Below are 20,457 nucleotides of genomic sequence, written 5' to 3'. Positions count from 1 at the left end.
CTATAAAGTTTTCAGTTCGAAAGTTCATTATTCCGCACTCGAGGCGACCTAACTTTAATTTGGATACCATTTTGCGTAATTAATAATAAATACGTTTGGGCTCACAATCATTCTAAATTTCTAATTCGAACAATATTTCTGATACAAAATTAGAAAAATACTTGGCTGTTCAAAATTATGATACTTGCAAGGCAGTTCGACCAACGAAATTATCATACATAGAACTTGAGGACCGCACCAAGTCAAGCGCATTGTGGGCGCATACCCTAATGTGGGTAATAAAATTCTGCTAATTAGCGTTCAAATGAATACTTACACAGTGAAGAAAATTCGGTAAAAAGTGCACGGCATCAAATCTTCGCCTTACTGGGAACGTCTTAGTCATCGGGTTTTGCCTCAGGAAGCTGACAAGCAACGGCATCGCCCACCTCTTCTGCAGCTCGATTGAATTTAGACCAAAATAATTGGAGGATAACTAACGAAATAGTATTAGAGGCTGTTTATGAGAGCATGTGAATGTAATGCACACGTTATAACACAGTGATTACCAGATGCATGAGTAGAGAGGACGGTTAAATGATTCTATAATGGTGACAATTTTTGAGTTTAAAAGTATCAAAACCGTAAAGTTAATAATAATGTGTCTTGAATAAGAAGTATTGAAACTATTGCTTCAAGGCAACAATGGAATTGTTTAGTAATGAAAATAGAGACACGTAACAGATACCGGCGTGACCGTAGACAGACGAGGATTGCACAGTCGCTACCCACATTTCAGGTAAGTGCGCTAACGCATTCGACCTTCAATTACAGTCATTAGCTAATTAACGGAGATAAACTCGCTCATTTATCGTCTAGGAACGTGGTTGATGCGAGAGTAGTTATTACCAGTAATACTAGTGATTACAAACATCATTACCAAGGCATAACGATGCAGTGAACAGGCTGCGCAAGCCGTTCACGAGGCTCCCGAGATACGTAATTATTTAGAGGCTCTTCAAGGAGAGATCGTTGTACATAAACTGCAGTAATAAACTGCAGTAATGCGAAAAGCAGTAATGGGATGGAAGCTGCATATTTTTTATTAAGCAACAACAAAATATTTCGTTATTTTACCCTTTAGAGTGATAGAACGAATATTAGGTACTTGCGCAAGTTATTGAAAGAATCAACAGTTTTTTATTCAACAATGGATTTATATATGTAATGGTCATGTCAAAATAAAACCATTAATTAGTGCTATCTAGCAGTCTAGCTCGATAGATGAACAGTGTACGAACATACATACCTCTATTGACCATAAATATCAATACTATTTCAGGTACATGAAAATTCACGGCTCGGAAACCAAGCCATATCCTACAGGGACAGTTGATCTACTATAAAATAAACATGGACGCGAAAAATTTTTACGTCACCTAAACTTGCCAGACTTCATCGTCAAAATCGAAAAAAATTAAGCATGAAGCTCTAAAGGCTGGGCTTCGATTCAGCAGTCTTTGTTGTCTGCCTTGGTAGCAAGAAGTTGTGTAGGTACTCGTACATTCCTCATTGCTGCAGAACGAAGGATACCTAGTGGCATTATGGACACAGTTACTTCTGGTATGAGGTTGGGCCGTAAGTAAAACTTGCTTGGAAATTACTAATCTAAACCACATGCCAAGATTATTAAGTTTGGTTTCATGCGGCACATAAGCCTGAATCATAACTCGTGTAAAAAAAACGCCAAATTTTACTGCGGGACTTGCCCCTTTGCGGAACCTTTATTTTGCATACGTGGCAGAACGAAAATTGTAAATTCAATTGTATAGCCTAACCGAGACGAATTTAGATAGATACATTAACGTAATAGTGAATTTAGCATACATTTCAAGGTATTACCGTAGAATTCATACAACAACAATCGGGACTATAGTAATTCAAAAAGCGAATTTAAATCCGACTACCTCACCTGTCAAGATCTCACATGTGGTAATAGTGAACTACCCTGGTAATTGAGAAAAAATTATGAGAGTTCCACATATCAATTGACTAACTGCAACTCAATTAACACAGGACAATGAAGGGAGGCGAATTCTGGCAGTTTCTGCTACACTTGCAAAGTTTACTTTGAGCTAACGGTGATGGAAGCCCTCATCGAAAAAAGCTGTTGACCCTCCGCGCGCTACATCGTTGAGAAGAACTGTGAAACGCTAAGCAAATAGGCGAGGCTTGCCTTGGCAAATAAGAAGGACAGTCTGCGAATGTTAATAGGTCGATGCCTCTTCGTAAACACTCACTAACAACAGCAACAGGTTGTCTCGCGGTTACCAGCAACAGATTGTCTCGTGATGACCAGAAAGAGGTTGTCTCGTGATGACCAGCAACAGGTTGTCTCGTAATGACCAGCAACAGGTTGTCTCGTGGTGACCAGCAACAGGTTGTCTCGTGATGAAAAGAAACAGGTTGTCTCGTAATGACCGGCAACAGGTTGTCTCGTGACGACCAGCAACAGGTTGTCTCGTGATGACCAGCAACAGCTAACTTGTTCCCTTATGAAAATTATAGTAGGCTTACTAACGGTCATGCAATGGCTCTATATGGAACACCGAGTAGGCACAAATAATTATTAGAAAGCATTCGTTCCACTTGAATTCTCGTTTCAAAAGTTGAGGAATTAGGTTTTCCAGATTCATATCCGTACTTGTCAACACAACAAATTTGGTACCATTGCAACAGATATGGTCAATGCTAGTCGGATATAAAACAGAAGAGCTTGAAATTCAAATGTATTTTGAACCGAGCATTCTTCCATCTGCTGAGTGCTAACGCCATGAACACGCTCCTCATTCCATTGTGTGCGTCTTGCATTTGCTTCATTTAATTTTATTTCGCATGCATTGTTCAAAGTAATACTAACCATAACCCTGAAATAAACGTGTACACTTATAAACGCTGTGTATAATATAGTCAACTATATAATAACCATTCTCGCGCTAATAAAATAACGATAACACGCGTCTTGTATTTTTACGAACGTTATAGTCCTGAACATTCATTTGGCATTGTGAAAAGAAGCAAGCGAACACAAAGAACAGGATTAGAGTTAGACGTGGGCTGGGGGGCGGCCACGCTTGCGGACAGCGGCCACAGAGCTGCACAAACAACGTGACGCGGCACATCCACGGCGGCTGCGGGGACCGGGGTGTGAGATGGAGGCCAGCAATGCGCAACAGCACACTTTATTTCACATAACTTTGGTGTGCTACAGGTTAAAGCAGCCTATTAAGCTGAGTCTAAAAGCAATAAGAGCCTAAGTACTCGGCCACTCTTCAAGAAATATAAGCCCGCACGGCTACCTCCACACCGACATCGACTCTCAACTCAAACCTAACCTCGCCGGACCTATTCTTCCTGTCGTTGACTGCTTGAAGGTGGAGAGACTAGACAAGTTGAGAGTATAGGCAAGTGCAGTGGTAGGGCTTTCGACAACTGGAGCCGAGAGGGACAATATTTTGTGAAGTGGTACAGGTTTAAGCCAGTCAGATGCGGAATTGTTCTGGTTTACGGCGATAGTAGTATATGTTTTGTGCTTAGTCATATTATCCGTTGCCATCTTTTCTTGTGTCTATTTATTTTTCGCTTATTATTAATCTTATGTGTGACGTGCCCTCAAAGTTCATTTGAACCAGACGCCACGATAAATGCTTCATATAATAATAATAATAACAACATTATAACAATAATAATAAAAATAATAATAATGATTCAGCGTCTCTGTGGCTTTTAGCTGAGGCTGGGCGTTGGCTCCAGGTGTACATAACATAGAACTTGTTACCCCCTACTTCACTCGCTAAGTACCAACAGTGCTCGATGAGAGATGTAATTAGGAAAAATGAAACATTTCTCCATTACCCGTTGCATTTAGGTTTCCGCTTTGTTAAGTTACAAACTACAAGGAAAAAGAAAGCTATCAACTGACTTCCTTGCAGACTGTGACCGTGCATATGGCGAATTCTCTAAGAGAGAAATATGGGAGACCCTGGCTGTGGTAGGTGTGCCACGAAGACACAAGCAACACCTTTAGAAAAGCTGGCGAGCACATCGCACAATACTACCACTTCATAAATCTGGATCCTAGAATACCACCTTGTAAGTGAAGATAATATTCCATTTTCCCTTTACTTCGTGTTATGTATCAGGGTAGGCATTACCGACGAAGGAACTACTTCGAGCACGATTATGGGACGCTTACAGTGGTACTTGTTTGATGAACTTTCAACCTGATCGGGGTACTTGAGAGTCAAAAAGTATAAAGAGATATTTTTCACTCAATAACCTACAATTCACAAGAATGGAAGAGCAATCCAAAGTTATTGCAAAATTCATGATCATCCAACCCTAGTTGACCCAAAAGAACACGTCGATATATTTTTATAAAAGAGCTGCTGTCAAGACAACAATTTCATCATATGAAGAAGAGGATCACATTTCACGGCGCGAAAACATGCAAGTAAATTACTAAGGTTGAATATTTTAGGCGAGAACAAGTGACAGAATTCCACAACAAATTTTATTATTTTCATTAATAATATGAGTTACATTGCTTTTCCTCAACGAATTGTCCGGTGCTTAACCCCGCTCAGTGACAGATTAATGATTTAATCACTCTTTAATTCAACTAGGAATACAATTGATAAAATTAGCAGAAAATATCATTCAAAGCTGTAACAGTCGTGACATCTTCCCAGACATCTTGACTACCGTACTCTTTATCCACACCCGCTTTGCGTCAAGAATGTAAACATTATTGCAACATTGATATTAATGAAATACAACCAACTGGAATGTGAAGAAGATGTATTTTTACTGGTTACAAGATCAAAAAAAATAAATCTAGCAGCAGGTTTGCATGACTGGCAATTTTTCAAACCAGGTCATTTTCTTACAACTTCATTAAAACCCTGAAACAGCCGAGGCATTCTTTGTTCTCTTTTTCAACTAAAACCTTGATCTCAACTAAAGGCTCATGATTAGCTGCTATTTTCTTAGAAATGTCGAAACAAAATGGCAACTCCTGCAGTTAATTTTGAGCTTAAATGCACCATTAAAGAAATTGATACTGCAAAAAAATTGACCTGACCCAAGATACTAACAATCAAAGCTTAAGTTTGACAATCCTGTTGAAGTTTGAGCTAAGAATGAAATGTCAAGCAAACAGCTCTGTAAAAATTGGCCATTCAATGTCAATAGAAACATAATTTGGGGTCTGAAGCCTTGCACCCAAAATGGAATTTCCGTACCACGCGTTTAGTCACAACTCCTGATGACCTCTATGATTATAATATATGAGATTAAAATATATACATATATATCATATATTATAATATATGATTATAATATATACGTTTGTACAATATAAGAAATGTAATGGAGTCACCAGTACATGTAAATGTATAAGACATTATAAATAAATGACTTGCAATCAATTAAAATCGATTTCAGAAAATTAATTATTTAAATTGAATCTCAAAATTAATCAATCAAATTGAATCAATTAAAATTAAATCATTATAAATATATCTTAATTTAAAAATTATAATAGTCAATCAAGGAAATGAATGAAAAAAATTCCACATCAACAAGGAATAAAATTTAACTTATTTCTTTGTTAACCTAAGCATTGGTTTACATGGCGACAGCATTTTTATAAAGAGACAGCGTTGTTTCAAGAAGCATGGAACCACGAGAAATATTGAACAATAAAACATCCACCATCCTTCTGGACGGGCTATTTTTATAGCACAATTTCAACTCGTTGAATATGCAAATGACGGATTAATAGATGACGAACAAGCGTCTTCGCTTTAAATAATGAGCGCTGTTGTTCGTACGAGAAACATGAGAAATAATTTTGGCATCCTAAAATATCTGCAGTAAATTAAACCTTAGCTAAAGCCCAAATCTGGCACGAGAATATGATCGCGTTGCGAATGCCATCTCGACGATGGTTCCTTCGCCACATCAAACTGGAGGTCGCCGCGTGACACTCGCGCGTTCAGTCATCACGCGCGCCGCAAATGGCACGCGTGTTGAGGGCGTCGTGATGCCAAGGGTTATCGTGACGATGATGGCTGCCCTACATGACCTTCCCTCGTAACTTGTGGTGATCCACACACGCAGGATCCATGCAGGGAATTTCCGCGCTCAGAAAGCGAGAGTGAGTGAAACGGAGAGTCGCGAGTGAAGCCATTCCATAATTGGGAAGTGATCAATATTCTCTAACATAATAATTAATAAACATGCAACTTTCAAATGATGTAAGTTTTGGCCAAGTTACCGTTTCTCAGTATCTTCCCACCGTATATATGACGGATTCATGTTTAATGGAGGTCCATAATATATACTTTTAGTAAGAGAGCGTTGCATGTACAGAGAAAAATCTATGATGAATTAGTATATTATAGCGATGTCAGCGTTTATTACGCCGTTATAGACCTGTCGCTGTATCGCAACATAGCAGAATATTCACAGCTTGTTGCGGCTGCTCCAATACTGGTACTCTATATACTGTAACCACTGGGCCACCTAAGTTTAATAGTTTTTACAATAAAAACTGGATGTTAAGGAGTGCTTTTGCGATTGTATTGAACCTTATATCTTGTTATGATGAGTGACGCAAGAAAGATGACTCCAAAATTCTGGTATGACAGGACTCGGAAATTATGAAGAAATAGTACAATGAGAGAACGATAACAAATCAGGATGCTAAAAAATGAGTTAAGCCAGGGTGAAATTGCAACAGAAACAATGAAGGCTATAAGAAAACAAATCGATTAAAAGACAACCCGTCATGAATATAATCAATTAAATAAATAAATAAATAAATAAAAATTAACAATAATTGCGAGCAATATAATTGATGAAATGAATGAGATAATCCAACAATCTTATACACTGGTGCTATGTAACGGCAAACATTAATTCTATATAAAAATGTCGAAATCCGAAAATGCAGATTTCACTGAACTTTATTTAAGGTAGTAACAGATTTTACCACAAGTGTTCGTTATGAATTCAATTATATAATAGTCTATTCAGTACTTCAATGCGGATGCCAACTGTTCGTAAGAAGCTGAGGTCAAACAATCGACGAGCGAATTGAGCGCTGACCTCGCGCGGTTTGTAACGCAAGTGGAAAACCAACAGACGCACATAAAAGCGACGCTCAGCGCTTGCTTAAACTCGCAGTTAAAAGAAGCGTTTATTGCTGTCGTGCGTCTGTGGCCACCATCGCAAGCCCTGACATGGAACGAGCTCGACAAAAAAGTCTGTTGGCAATCAATTCTTAGCTAATTTGAGTAATTAATTGCGCAATTTGCAACAAGAAAAAAATAAAAAATAATAATTGTAGACGACATGAATTTCTTTGATAGTTGGCCTTAATTCCTTAATTGCTGTTATGCTACTTCCATATTCGTTCCTGAAAATTTTTAAAGTTAAAAATATTAATTGGTTAGTTGAGCTAATTCGATCTCGAATAATAAAACATTTCAGCAATGAAAAAATACACTCGTTTCGCATCAGCCACAATAAGATGATCCAAACCAAACTAACCGCTGTGCATTACAGATCACTACAATGAATAATATAGCGCACTGTGTTGAAATAAGCCATGTTGTTGACACAAGAGGAAATACAAAGAACTCGCTTCGCTCGCAACGGTAATCATCAGAGTCATCCGAGCGTTGAAATAAAAAAGTGACCATGCCAAAGAAGCGCCAGCAGCAGCAGGATGGGAGCGATATGAGCAAAACTAGTTATTCAGCCTTGGTATTTCGTGGCAGTTGAATGAGGTCCATAGAGCACGCGTGCTTCATCACGAATGTGTTGATATCATAGACACCTTTAATCCTTCCCGCCCAACGGGGTAAATGCATTCAAGTAGTACAATGCTATTCCTACCAACACAACCCAAATGGAGTTCCTGTGACACGAAACATTCGTCGGGACAAGGCTTGTTGCTTCATGTAAATTATAATAATTGGCTGTAATAACTTTCAATAGTAATTATTAATTCCAAGTTTTGATAGAATTTTTATAAACTTTTAGAAAAGATTTTATTTTAAATACATATTCCAGACACTTATTTAAAGTGAAAAGCTGCACTTGTCGTCAGTTCCTTCAAGTTTAGCTTTATTTCTAAACATACATCTGAATTTTAAATAATTTTGAGCCAACTTTATCTTGAACCAAAGACCGACCTATTACATCATTAAAATGAAAAAGCTATCGAGTATTTTTAATACACATAAATACATCGTACGCAAAAAAAGTTTGAAAATTATTTTTCAGGGAACATTTTTTCAAAATTCAGGAACAATGAATTTAATAATAATAATTATTTTAGAATTTAATTTAATTTTCAAAATTACTATTTCAGATCAGTCATGCAGAACCTAACGATTAGACTATTATATAATACGAAAATACCCAAAAGATTCAATGACCACAGATTGTTAACAGTGAACACATTCGTACAGAAGGTGCTTAAATTATAGCTTAGTCATGCTTATGAGTCACCCTGCAAAGAAAGATCCCACCGTTCCCAAAAAAATTTACGCTCTAAGCAAAAAAAGAGTAAAATTGAGGTTACAGGCTCTTTACAGCGATAACCTGAAGGATAACAAGTCATCATATAATGAGCGTTGAAGATTGCAGGGTATGAGACTTGGATTTTCATCAGAAAAGTTGAAATTTCATCAGTTGAAATTCCAGAGAATATTTGAATAAGAAATTTTTGAAGCAGTCAATAATCATAATATTTTTATCTCGAATATCATGATAAACTTGAGGAACGCGGAATAATATCTTCGCGAAAGAAGGAGAAACACGAAAAATAATGCCTGACTGACTGCATAATTCATTATAAATGAAAATGAAATGAAAATAAGGAAATATCACGACTCCAAGAAACTCAAACGCGCTTATTTCTACGCTTGTGCGTACAACTCCAGGAATTTGAGAAACTATAAAATAATTTTTCATCTTTGCCTTGTGAAAGAAAAGTAACCGAGATGCGCACAACCCTGAGAACACAACACACACAACTGTGCCCTCATCGTGCGATGAAACAATAGATAACACACAACTGTGCCCTCATCGTGCGATGAAACAATAGGCAACACACACAACTGTGGCCTCATCGTGCGATGAAACAATAGGCAACACACAAACTGTGCCCTCATCGTGCGATTGTAACAACAAGTTTCTCTAGAAACGCAGACCGAAGTGATGAGAATCGTCCTCTCTACAAACACTTCATAAAAATAGACACAAAAAATTGAGAAAAGCTCTAAACTAAAGCACATTAATTGTTATAAGCGGAGCTCTAATATTTGCACAGATTCTAGTTCACATTCAGTTATAGGGCGTCGCCTCTTCAAATAGAATCAAATTATTAACCGCTAGCCACCTAGAAAATATAAAAAAAGCAACTCATGCATGAAATTACAAGGAAATCTTTCAGAATAATATCAGGAAACATTACAAATTTGTTTTTCCACGTTCAGTCATGCGACACAAAATTTCCGCGCAAACAAAAAAACTTTTTCAAACCGGTGCACTAATTGAATTCAAATGTAAAAACTTCTGTAATTAAAGCAATTGACGATCATTTCGACGGGCGTAATAATAGCTGCTCTCTAAATACCACATGCACACGTCAGTAAAATTGTAAGACTTGAATGCATAAGACGAATCAAAGATTGATGCCCGGAAACGTAAGACGCTCGAGTCCGTCATTGCGAATGCAAAACATTCGATTAATTATGAAACATGAAACTTAAACACGAAATTTACAAATCATTTTGCCTCAAATTTGAGAAATATTGTGGTTATTGATGAGTAATTAGCCAGAAATCCACGGAAATGAGGGGTATAAACGACGAACAACATAACTTGATAATATATGGAGTAATATTAAAGTTATAAACGCCCCCTCCACATTGTTGCGCAGGCATTGCTTTGCAGGGACTCGAAATATGTCTTTGGATCAACTAAGAGCAAAGGTTAAAAATAGAAACGCTCTGCCAATAATAGTTCGCTGAAAAAGTTAAGGCTTACATCCGTTTTTACTATGCCGATACTTTGTACCTCATATGGCTAATGTGCAAAATTCTAAAATAGGTACTCCGTAAAATTTTAAGTAGAAACATCAACAAACTAGAAGTTGCGACCGCGTAGAGGTGAAATGGTCTCATCTAGAACTGACATCTAGAATATTTTCGATGCAGTAGGTGACAGGTTCCCTCCCCGATCTCGATCACGGAAAGTACGCGACCTTTCACCGCTACACGCCACCACCCGCCAACAGACGCGTTCCGTTCAAGAGATGCAAAGGAAAGTGCGGGATAGTGCCGACTCACTCGAGCATCTTTTCTGCGCTTTGGATGTGGTCTGTGTGGAAAGTTACTGCTAAATTTGTCCAGAAATCCTCTGCATTTCGCATATCATCTTCAGATCTAAATTCTCGAAGAATGTTTTCAACTAAAGTTATGTTTCATTTATGCTTAGCATGACATAGGATCGAGAAGCGTGCATGCCGAGTAAGACTAAATTTACATTTCTGAATTTACCCCTCACCAAAAGTTTGGTGAAAATTCCATGAATGAAATAGTAATCGGTGGCTCCATTACTTTACTAAATAGTAAAGTTTATAGCTCCATTAATTATAAATGATTAACCAATTCAGCAATCTAGATTTTTCCTTTGGGTAAATCAGGGGGATTTGAGACATTGGATAGCAACTGCGCGGCAGACATCAAGTTGCACGGCCAGGTTTTTTCTCTGATTTGATAGGAACACAATAGAGCGAAAGAAATGTTGGGCGCATTTCTTAGAAAGCGTTGAACCTGGATACCGATAATTAGGCGACCTGTCCTGCGCGTAATGAGCTTAGCATTGCTGGCATATGTGGCCGCCGGTGGAGGATTCTGGTGTGTACAAACCGTCCGCAAATGTTTAGGTGATAAGGAAATATTACTTGCATAACATATAACATAGTATATAATAGCAGTAATTTAGTGAAATGTTGTGTGGTGACTATCAAGAGAACTGCATTTTAGTAGAATAGCTATAGTTATAAAGCAATGCATCGAAGTTAATTAACTGTGTGAGCTGAACAGTAAGAAGAGATAAAACAACAAATTTTGGATCACGTCAAAGTTGTTACACCGTATGCTCAGGGATGTCCATTCGTTGGTTCAATTTTAATTTGATGCAAATATCCTTCTAAGTTTTGGTTCTGTCATTTCCCGGCAACTCGGAAAATTTCATTAAATTTTGTATGGCTCTGAAGCCGTAAAGGATTTATAACGGCTATATAAGTAAACCGATTAACAAAATGACACACTAATACAAAAAGTTTGACGTCATAATTACATCAAAGAAAAAATAATTGATTTGTGTGTTTTTTCAACAAAATTTTAATTTCGTTGAAAGCTCAAAGGAGAAAATTCCATAAAAGCTCGCAATTAAATACTGATAATTAATTACAGCTTGCCAATGAATTTACGGGAAATGAACCGCTAGGCAAAATTGTTATCCTGCAAATTACAATCTGTAGAGTAACAGGCATCAACGTGATTAAATTGAGCTCGATCAAATCGAGCTCCTGCATGGGGCATGAAACACGCATGACCTTTGCTCATCTGGCAGCTAGGGACCGCGCCTCTGATGACGCCATAGGCCCAAATACAGCATATCCCAAATTCATGCTTACATGGCTACGTAAAAACGTGCGTGGCACGTGCTTCTTGCGGTAAGCCAAGCTGCATCGCAGTTGCAAGGTAGTATCGCCGTTATATGGCTCGTAAAAATGCATCGCCTCGGCGGCGTGCAAGTTGGCGGCAACGGGGTGGTATCTATATAAGGTCCATGATGAGACACTCGGGCCAGATATCGTAGTATTATCAATGCATGCAAGTGATGAAAATTATAAGAGTTCCATAAAGTCATACAGGGTGAACCAGAATTAAGTAACCCTTTTAATTTGTTAATAAATAAAAAACTAAGAACGTTATGAAGTTGAAACTTGTTTTATTTAAAAGAAGAACATTTTTATGGTAATATTGTATCCTAGTTTTTAAATATAATATATTTTAAATGCCCACCAGAATTGTTTTGACAAAATAGGGCTCTTCTCTTCGTTGCTTTCATAACCTTCATTAGTAATTTCCCGGTATCCGCAAATTTTCGATAAAGAGATTTAATTGTTTTTTTTGAAGGACTGATTCTTGTTTTGAAATGGATCCTGTAATCACGTTGAACTTCTGTTATTGACATCGTCCTGATGTAGGTTTGCAGAATTTTCGTTCTTTCTTCTTTGCTGTAGCGAATCATGATGAAAATTTAAGGCTTGATAATTAAACACAAATTTTGCAAGCTATACAGGATAATGACGTAACTATGATACAATATTACCATAAAAATGTTCTTCTTTTAAATAAAACAAGTTTCAACTTCATAACGTTCTTAGTTTTTTATTTATTAACAAATTAAAAGGGTTACTTAATTCTGGTTCACCCTGTACTAGCCGCCATGGGGCAGTACTATAGTTATGAGCTTTGTCACCTCCATCCATCAATCAATATTGGGATATTGCAAATCATTAGAAAATTTTCAGTGATAGGCCGATCAAGTTTTCAACTGTCGTGTATTGAACTAATTCAACATTGAATCGTGTTCAAACGTGATCGAATTAAAGGTATGTCATTTTCAATAAATTTTCGAAAGTGTTTACCCAGCGTGCTTACATTTTTTATCACTCTCAAATACGATGACACGAATGGCATATTCGAGTTCTATTATCTTGTCGAACTCTTAGTGATTAGTCATAACAGCTTCCAGTATAAAGAGCTTCAATTCTTCAATAGGGAGTAATTGGAATTGAATAAAGCAAGTGGTCACACCGCCTCGGCAGCACCGAACCCTCCGGTCTCGTGCACCTGCCAGAAGGGCAACGTCTTGATGCCCAAAGAAGAGGTCTCGGCCGATCAGCATTCCAGTGAGCACAGCAATATATCTCGGCGGCATGTGGGCACATTTTCAAGGTTGTGATTCTCAGCCGAGCGTGCAGCCCGGCCTCGGTTGTGTGTTCAGAATCTCTAAGGCCGGCACGTTTAAACATCATGTTTGTTCATGGTGAGGAGTAACTATAAATAGTACATGACAGGGAGGTTTAAAATTAAAATGTGTAGCGAAAATATGATCTACAAGAGAATATTCAGTTTCTATCACTGACGAATGATTTTAATACTGCTTTCACGATAGGAACTACGAATAATAAACTATGGGAAAATTGGTCATAATTATGTGTGAAAAAAGAACTGAATGGCACAACGCACAGGGTAAAAAAAAAAACAAGTAAAATATTATACCCCATTGAAGCAGTAAAGCTCATAGACTGAAAGAACTCGGATCAACTTGCAGGATTTTCTATGAAAATTTACCCGCTTGGAAAAAAGTGTACAACTTTTCACCAAATAATTTGTAAAATATCCACAGTTTATAGCGAGAACATATATAAATACGCATAACCACAGACCCATATTCATATTCCCTAAAATGAGCACCGTTAATAGATAAACATTAATCACAGGATTGGACATATTATGCTTTAGAAATCACAAATTAAAATCATTTTAGGGTTGGGGGTAGTCAATCATGGCGCACGTGGGCGCCGAGCTGTCAGCCGTTGCGCCGCTGATTAGTTCAGGTGACGCAGCGCATTGCGCCCACGCCGTCCGTACAAACATGTCGTCGACACGGCCGAGGAAATAGTAAATTGCAGGAAATGAGGAAAATGAATTAATTGTCGGGATTGTTTGTGTTGTAATGGCAAGCCGCTTTATTATGATCATCGTTCCGGCAGTGACCCAATTATTGCGAAGAACGATGGTCTCTTTGATGGCAGACAAGTAAACTCAAAAGGAAATTACACGAAATGATCGTCATTTGCCCAGCAAGCAGTGAACGCAACATTAATTTTTTATAATCAGGATTAACTCCTGAAGCACTAAAAGTAGAAAACTAAAATTCCCTAAGACTGGAGACGAGGCATTTGTTCTGGAATGCCGATAAATTTATTTACGTTCTCCAATTCAGCTATAATTACTCAATAATTGAATTCATAAGACAAAGTCCAGAAAACCTGCGTCACTAGCTTGTGTGTAGGACGATTCTTTTAATGAAAGGAGAAAATTCCAACGAACTATGGTAAATCGTGAATGGCATATTCAACAATACGAACTGACTATAATCAAGCCACATCACATTTGATACAATTTCTACTCCAAATAAACTATTAAGTATATAGTAACCCACCGGAGCATTCACATGTCGTATGAGAGTGAAGGTTTCATTGGTACATTTCCGCTTATTGGCGCTTAATACTTTCAAATGATATAACTATAATATCTCTTTCACGGGCGTAATTACTTCAGCTGAGACAAATAAATAACTATCACTTAATCAAGGCCGGATCTTGCCAACACCTATCACCAAATTTCACAATGACGTTTACGCACTACGTTATGTTGCTGATAGAGTTTGGTCGTATATATACGACGCAAATAAACGTCGCTGAATAAAAAAAATAATAACCTTAATGCTTATGTTTTTAGCGCATTTTATCATCTATGGAAAAAATGTCCTATTGTGCTCGTCATGTCCGTCCGTCTGTCTGTTCGTCTGTCTGTCTGTCCGTCCGTGACTTCACGTTTTCGTCGACGAGAAAATGCGCTCTCTGTCACTCCCTGCAGTGAGTGAACTGAGTTATGTTTTTAGGCCTGGGTTGGGCAAGAGAGCTCACCGCCTTGCTTGCCATTAGCTTTCGTTCAGCGATAATTTGACAGAAAAATTCATCGAAGAAAAAACGCAGGCTATCAGCAGATGTTCTCCAGCGATGAATGGTTAGCGAGAATTGCGGGGACGTGCTTCTATTGCACGTGATAGCGAAATATCTAAAACCTCGCTACTTTTAGTATTGTTGCGTCATTGTGAACATTTTGCAGCACTATTCGCGCAGCATTGTGCAAAATTAGGACACAATGAGGGGGCGAAAGTAATGCAGAAAATGCGGACAAAGTAGCATACAATTCTCGGCTGAATGTTTGAAAAAATAAGAGACCTATTCTAAAGCAAGACATATATACTAACGAGACATATACTAACGCGAACCAAATTACTTATTCAAAATACATGAACATGTAAATAGATTTTTAATTCGGCATTTATCCCTATTTATCACTGGTAATTCTTTATCAGATATGAGTTCAATCAACCGCTTCGAAATCAGGCATCTTTTACGGAAGACGCTAATCCGTAATACATTCCCATTGCGTGAAGCGACTGCCGTGCTCGATAGAATCTTTCGGGAAAAACCCAGGCCGTATTGCCTGCCGGAATTTTTTATTTGATTTGTTTTTTTTTCGTTTATTTATACAGTAAGCTTATTGTCGTACCACCGCAATAATCCCGAGTCCCCACGCTTGTTCTGATATATTTGCTCGGTCTTCATCATGACTGTATTTTCGTCTCGACAACTCTTAAGCTGTCTCACGGTCGGCCTGGCTGTATAATTATTAACGACCGTTCTTCGGAATGGCTGTGATTGTTGTTGCATTTACTATTGACCGTACTCACAAACGGTAATTGTAGTGAGTTGTTTGAATGGTGTTATTAACGCCTCCATAGCCGCCACACGTCTCGGTGCTTCACGTTTTGCATCACTGCTGAGTTACGGCCGGCGCGGTCGTAGTGTTGATGTTGGCCATACAAATGTATCGCAAAATTTTGTACATTGCGTGTAGGCTGTTGCTAATCTTATACTGTATTCGTAGTTTTCTGAATTACTACGTTTCTCGCGGCAGTTTCGTTTTAGAACCGCCGGCACACGGCCGTGGCCTTCGCAGACGTCTTAAAAGAGCTTCAGACTGTGCTTGCGTGACAGGAGCCTCGGGCGAACCTCTTCGGCGCGAAATGTGGTTGCCTTTATATGCAGCCGCAGCGCTAAGTTTGGCCTAAACTCCTTCGTAGACGCCGCCTTCCTCGGCGACAAAATTGAAATGACCATAGCGACAAGTTCGGCGGTGTTTGATGTAAACGAACTCGATCTCACGGTCTCTAAACAAGCTCGTCGTCGTAATAACCCTCTACCTCCTACGTCACTCTCCGGGAATATAACTTTCAACTTAAATTATACGCGATTCTTGAGTGCTGCAACCTGAGGACGTTTGTACGCAAACAGAGAACATTTTAAAATTGTCGTATGTGGCGGCAACCATAGGTGCAAGTCATTTTGCGCTCACTAGATCGTATCATTTTTGGGAAGTAGGTTTGTGACAATATTGTCACAAGCCTACTCAGGTTACTTCTGTCAGGCGGTAGAGGGTAAACTCTCTACAACGCTTGATCTCAAAATTTTAAACGTCTTAACACCGCACTCGATTTGTAATGAGCTGAAATTTCCAGGCAAAATGTCTGATGAAAATTTGACTATGCATTGCCTACAGGAAAATTACCCAGTACCGTGAATGCTAGAACGCGTTCAGAATGCGGCAAGACCGCGCATGGAACGCCCAGGATATGGCGCAGGCAGCCTGGAATGCCGTGTCGTTCAGAGTATGTAGCAAAAAAAAAAAAAAACACCAGCAAACACGCCTGCAGGTGGTGCAATACTCTGACGTGATGTCACCCGACGAGCCCAACTCTCACCACAACTTCGAATCACTGTTCACAAAAACTCACAGGGCAAACGTTAACTTTCGTAAACAAATCGTCTTGAAGTCGCTTCACTGTTTCCTTTTGTTGCACGCATTGCCATGAATCGTTCAGTTGAATTGAGGTGTGAACTACGTATCAATTACTACAGCAAAATGAAGTAACACGAGATAATTTTTTTCTGATGCTGGTTTTCAATAATTTACAGCCACTTATGCTTAATCTAGGCGCTCATTGCGTTCTATATCAACTTGCACGTAATAATAAATTTTCACAACGCTTAGATAATGACTGAGCGAGGAGGTCGTTAATTAATGGACCGTCATTCGTCTTGAATGAACGCAACAAAAAGTTTAAATCGTGAGGCGGTACTTGGCGCCAGGGGCCTCTGGCATCACCTTTCTTAGAAGTCACTTACAAAAATGAGGGATTAGAAATAGAACCCAACCGTCCTTCATAACGGGTTGCAAGGATCCTACAAGGTTCTACTCCAGACCTATCCCGTATAAGGGCCGGGTAGGCGTGAGTTGGCCGAGGGTTGGTATTTACGAGGACTTAGATTTCCATGTACCAGCGGTGGAGATAACGAGTAGGTATTCGAGACGACATCATGCGGATCAAGTAATCAGAAATGTAAGGCATTGTGCCTAAAAAATTATTAGGCATAATGATGGATGGGATCTATACTGATTTAACGAATACTATCATCCTTGGAATAAATTCCCAGTTTCGGGGTCAAAATAAATTCATCGAGATGACGGACCTAATAAGAACGCGTGCAATAATTCCAAAATTTGACATAAATAAGTTCGCAGTTTAAAAATCGAACTAATCAAGACAGTTTAAATCCAACAAATTTTAGCCGCAATTTTGAATGGAGACAACACCAAAATATCAGAAAAATCATGTGAGTGGGGGACACTACTGACTTTCGTAATTCGCTGTAAGACCATGATGAACACGTATAAATAACCTTACGCAGTACGCACGAAAGCAGCAATGGTACGATAGCTAGTTTAAGCAACCATTGTAGTTGAGCAAAACATCAAGACATTGGACATGTGGACAGTTCCACCTAAATTTCGCAATTCCAGTTCAATGCACACAAGACAAAACTTATCGAACTGAACCATGTTCGTCGTAGTCACCTAGACTCTGCTCCAACCTGTGCCCAGTGTAGTCCAGCTAAGTTTGCATAAGTATAGTTAGGTTCGAGGCAGTGTTTTTGGCCATGCGTGTAGGAGTGGCTAGATGCATCAGAGTCCGAGTAAAGGGCACCGTGCATCACTTATGTGCGGAACAGGTTCCGCTGCCTCCTTCGCAGTGATTACTAATACCTTACCCTCATGCATCATCGATTTTCTATTGAATCAATTAGCCTACTCAAAATCATGGTTGCACTCATAAAAACATTTACCTGATTCCTCTTGTAGTTATGCTCAACTAAAGCAGCAAGATTCAGCAAGCAAATAAATAATCTGATTTCCTGTAATGCAGGTTGACCACTGCCCGCAGGAGACAAGACAGCAGCGCAAGCTTGGCAAAGACACACACTTCTTCCCAGCACGATGTCAGGCGCTCAACTGGAGGCACTCTGGGTCTGGAGTGGAGTCTGGACTCTGGAGACGGTGAGACCAAATTTCCGGCATACGCACGAGTTCAGCTGTCATGAACGGACTGGATGGTTTCTGCCATGGTTTCTGCATTTGCAAAACGTAATTTTATGCATGGTTGAAATTAATAAATTTATTAATTCAACCATGAGTTTATGCAACAGACTAAAAATATTTTTAAAGTTAGCACTAGAACTCTTAAATTCTTCCTTTGGAATTATTCATTATTAATTTTTAATACAATTGTATTTGTTACCTAGTATTTTCCCCTCGACTTTTTTAAGGATTTATTTTTTTTTCAGGAAACTATCTGTGCCTTTTGCACGCGAATAAATTTAATGTTATTCTATTACTCAAATAATTCCAATATTGAATAATCAACTGAGACGTATTCAATTAACAAAATTAGTTACGTCTATATTGAAATAACGCGCATGCAATGCCAGGGTATGTAACTGGGATTCTACTTCAAACGTCATACTCATCAACTGTTGAAATATTTATGATTGGCTTCCTGTGTATTGCATAATACCAAATCAACCACTCTCCCTATTGATAAGGAAGTATGTAAGTATTTTATTAACATGGGTAGATATATTTCAGAATAAGATTTCTTGAATCACGAAAGTTATCTTTCTATTCGTAGTTTAGTACTACCGTATCACTTGTTCATAGAACAGCAGACCTCTCACTAGTCAAAGCACGGGAGTAGAAAATGTTTTCAGAGCTAACTTATCATTACGATTGGAAACTAATTAAATTAAACGATACTTTTATTTTCCGCTCGGTCAGATATGAATCGTTTTCTTTGACCATAAGTTCCAAAAAAATTGTTTGACTAATGTTAATACAAAATACAAAGAGATATCGAACACAGAATTTCAAAATTTGATCGCACTTAAAACCTCATCTCCATACTCTAATCAATTGACCAAATCGTTACAATTATGTGCTGATTTGGTCTTTTAGCACAGCCTGCTTCTTTTCAAAGTGCTCATTACAAACTGACTTAAGTAATAATTATTTTACCTCGCAAACAAAATTAAATGAACCGCGATCAATTTAGGTTTATCTGACACAGCTGCGTCGAATTTTAATAATTTTTCAATTATTGCTTTAAGTTTTTGTCTACGATCCTGGCGTTCCATCTCAAGCATAAATTATATCATAAATTCATCGATGAACTAACATAAATAAATTTTTGTTATGAACTTTAATTGTGCACTTGCAGTACATTTTATAACACTTCTCGCTTTTCTGGTCAGAATCGGCAAGGAGGCCGGGCGGTTAAGGGGACCGACCGGGCTAAAATTTTCAATTTAGGCGTTTTTCGGTTTTTGTGCTCATCTGAAAGCTGCAATTCTGCTCTTTCCAATGGTACCACTGCCATCGCTGTACGCCAATATTTACGTTAATGACGTCTCTTTAAAGGGAAGCGGGTGGGAGAGTTCTTTAAGAAATTAGATNTCCCTTTGAGGAGCTGTCACAAAGTCATTTTTTGACGCACAGGGACGATACTTATATCGTTCGATGCGCAAGAAAACAACCTTTAAGATGAGATAAGAAACAGAAAAATTCAAAATTTTCAAATTTTAGCTAGGTCGGTCCCCTTAAGCACAGCAGAATTGTAGCAGTGAGTTGCGAGTTCGAGACCACAACAAGCTGTGAATGTTCTGCTATGTTAAGAATCGGCGACAGACCTACGGCCTAATAAACGCTGAAGCCGCTATTATTATTATTATTACTTAATATTCAAAATAAGATAAGGAATTAATTGTACATGTTTAACATCGGAGACATTGGCCTCCTTAGAAGTGTTGTCTTTAAAAAGTAATTTTTGAATGCATATTTTTGTCATATATTCATTCATCAGCATATTTTTCTTATATATTAATTTATCTTCACCTTCATCAATTTGAAACAAATGTTTGAACTGAATGAGTTTGAATAGTTTGCGAATTATTTATCTAATGAGATAAGTGAATGAATCAACTTTACGTTAAGATGAATCAAAGACATGTAAACACAGAATAACAGTAGTTTTGTAATTTTGAAGGGTTAATCGCAGAAGTGGCAGTGCTTA

At 38.3% G+C, this 20,457-nt stretch overlaps 1 protein-coding gene across 2 annotated transcripts in view; it reads right to left on the bottom strand.

The window, feature by feature from the left end:
* The window catches only part of LOC108676679, a 66,343-nt gene extending 47,990 nt beyond the window's left edge, over positions 1-18,353 (bottom strand). For both annotated transcript variants that reach the window (XM_018164798.2, XM_047881746.1), the window contains exon 1: positions 18,179-18,353. The gene's annotated coding sequence lies outside the window, so the exon portion shown is untranslated. The remainder of the gene's footprint in view (positions 1-18,178) is intronic.
* Between the last annotated feature and the right edge of the window lie 2,104 nt (positions 18,354-20,457).

This window comes from Hyalella azteca, unplaced genomic scaffold, assembly GCF_000764305.2.
Source record: "Hyalella azteca isolate HAZT.00-mixed unplaced genomic scaffold, Hazt_2.0.2 contig8774, whole genome shotgun sequence".
Lineage (NCBI taxonomy): Eukaryota > Metazoa > Arthropoda > Malacostraca > Amphipoda > Hyalellidae > Hyalella > Hyalella azteca.
This window is presented reverse-complemented; position numbering and strand designations above follow the sequence as displayed.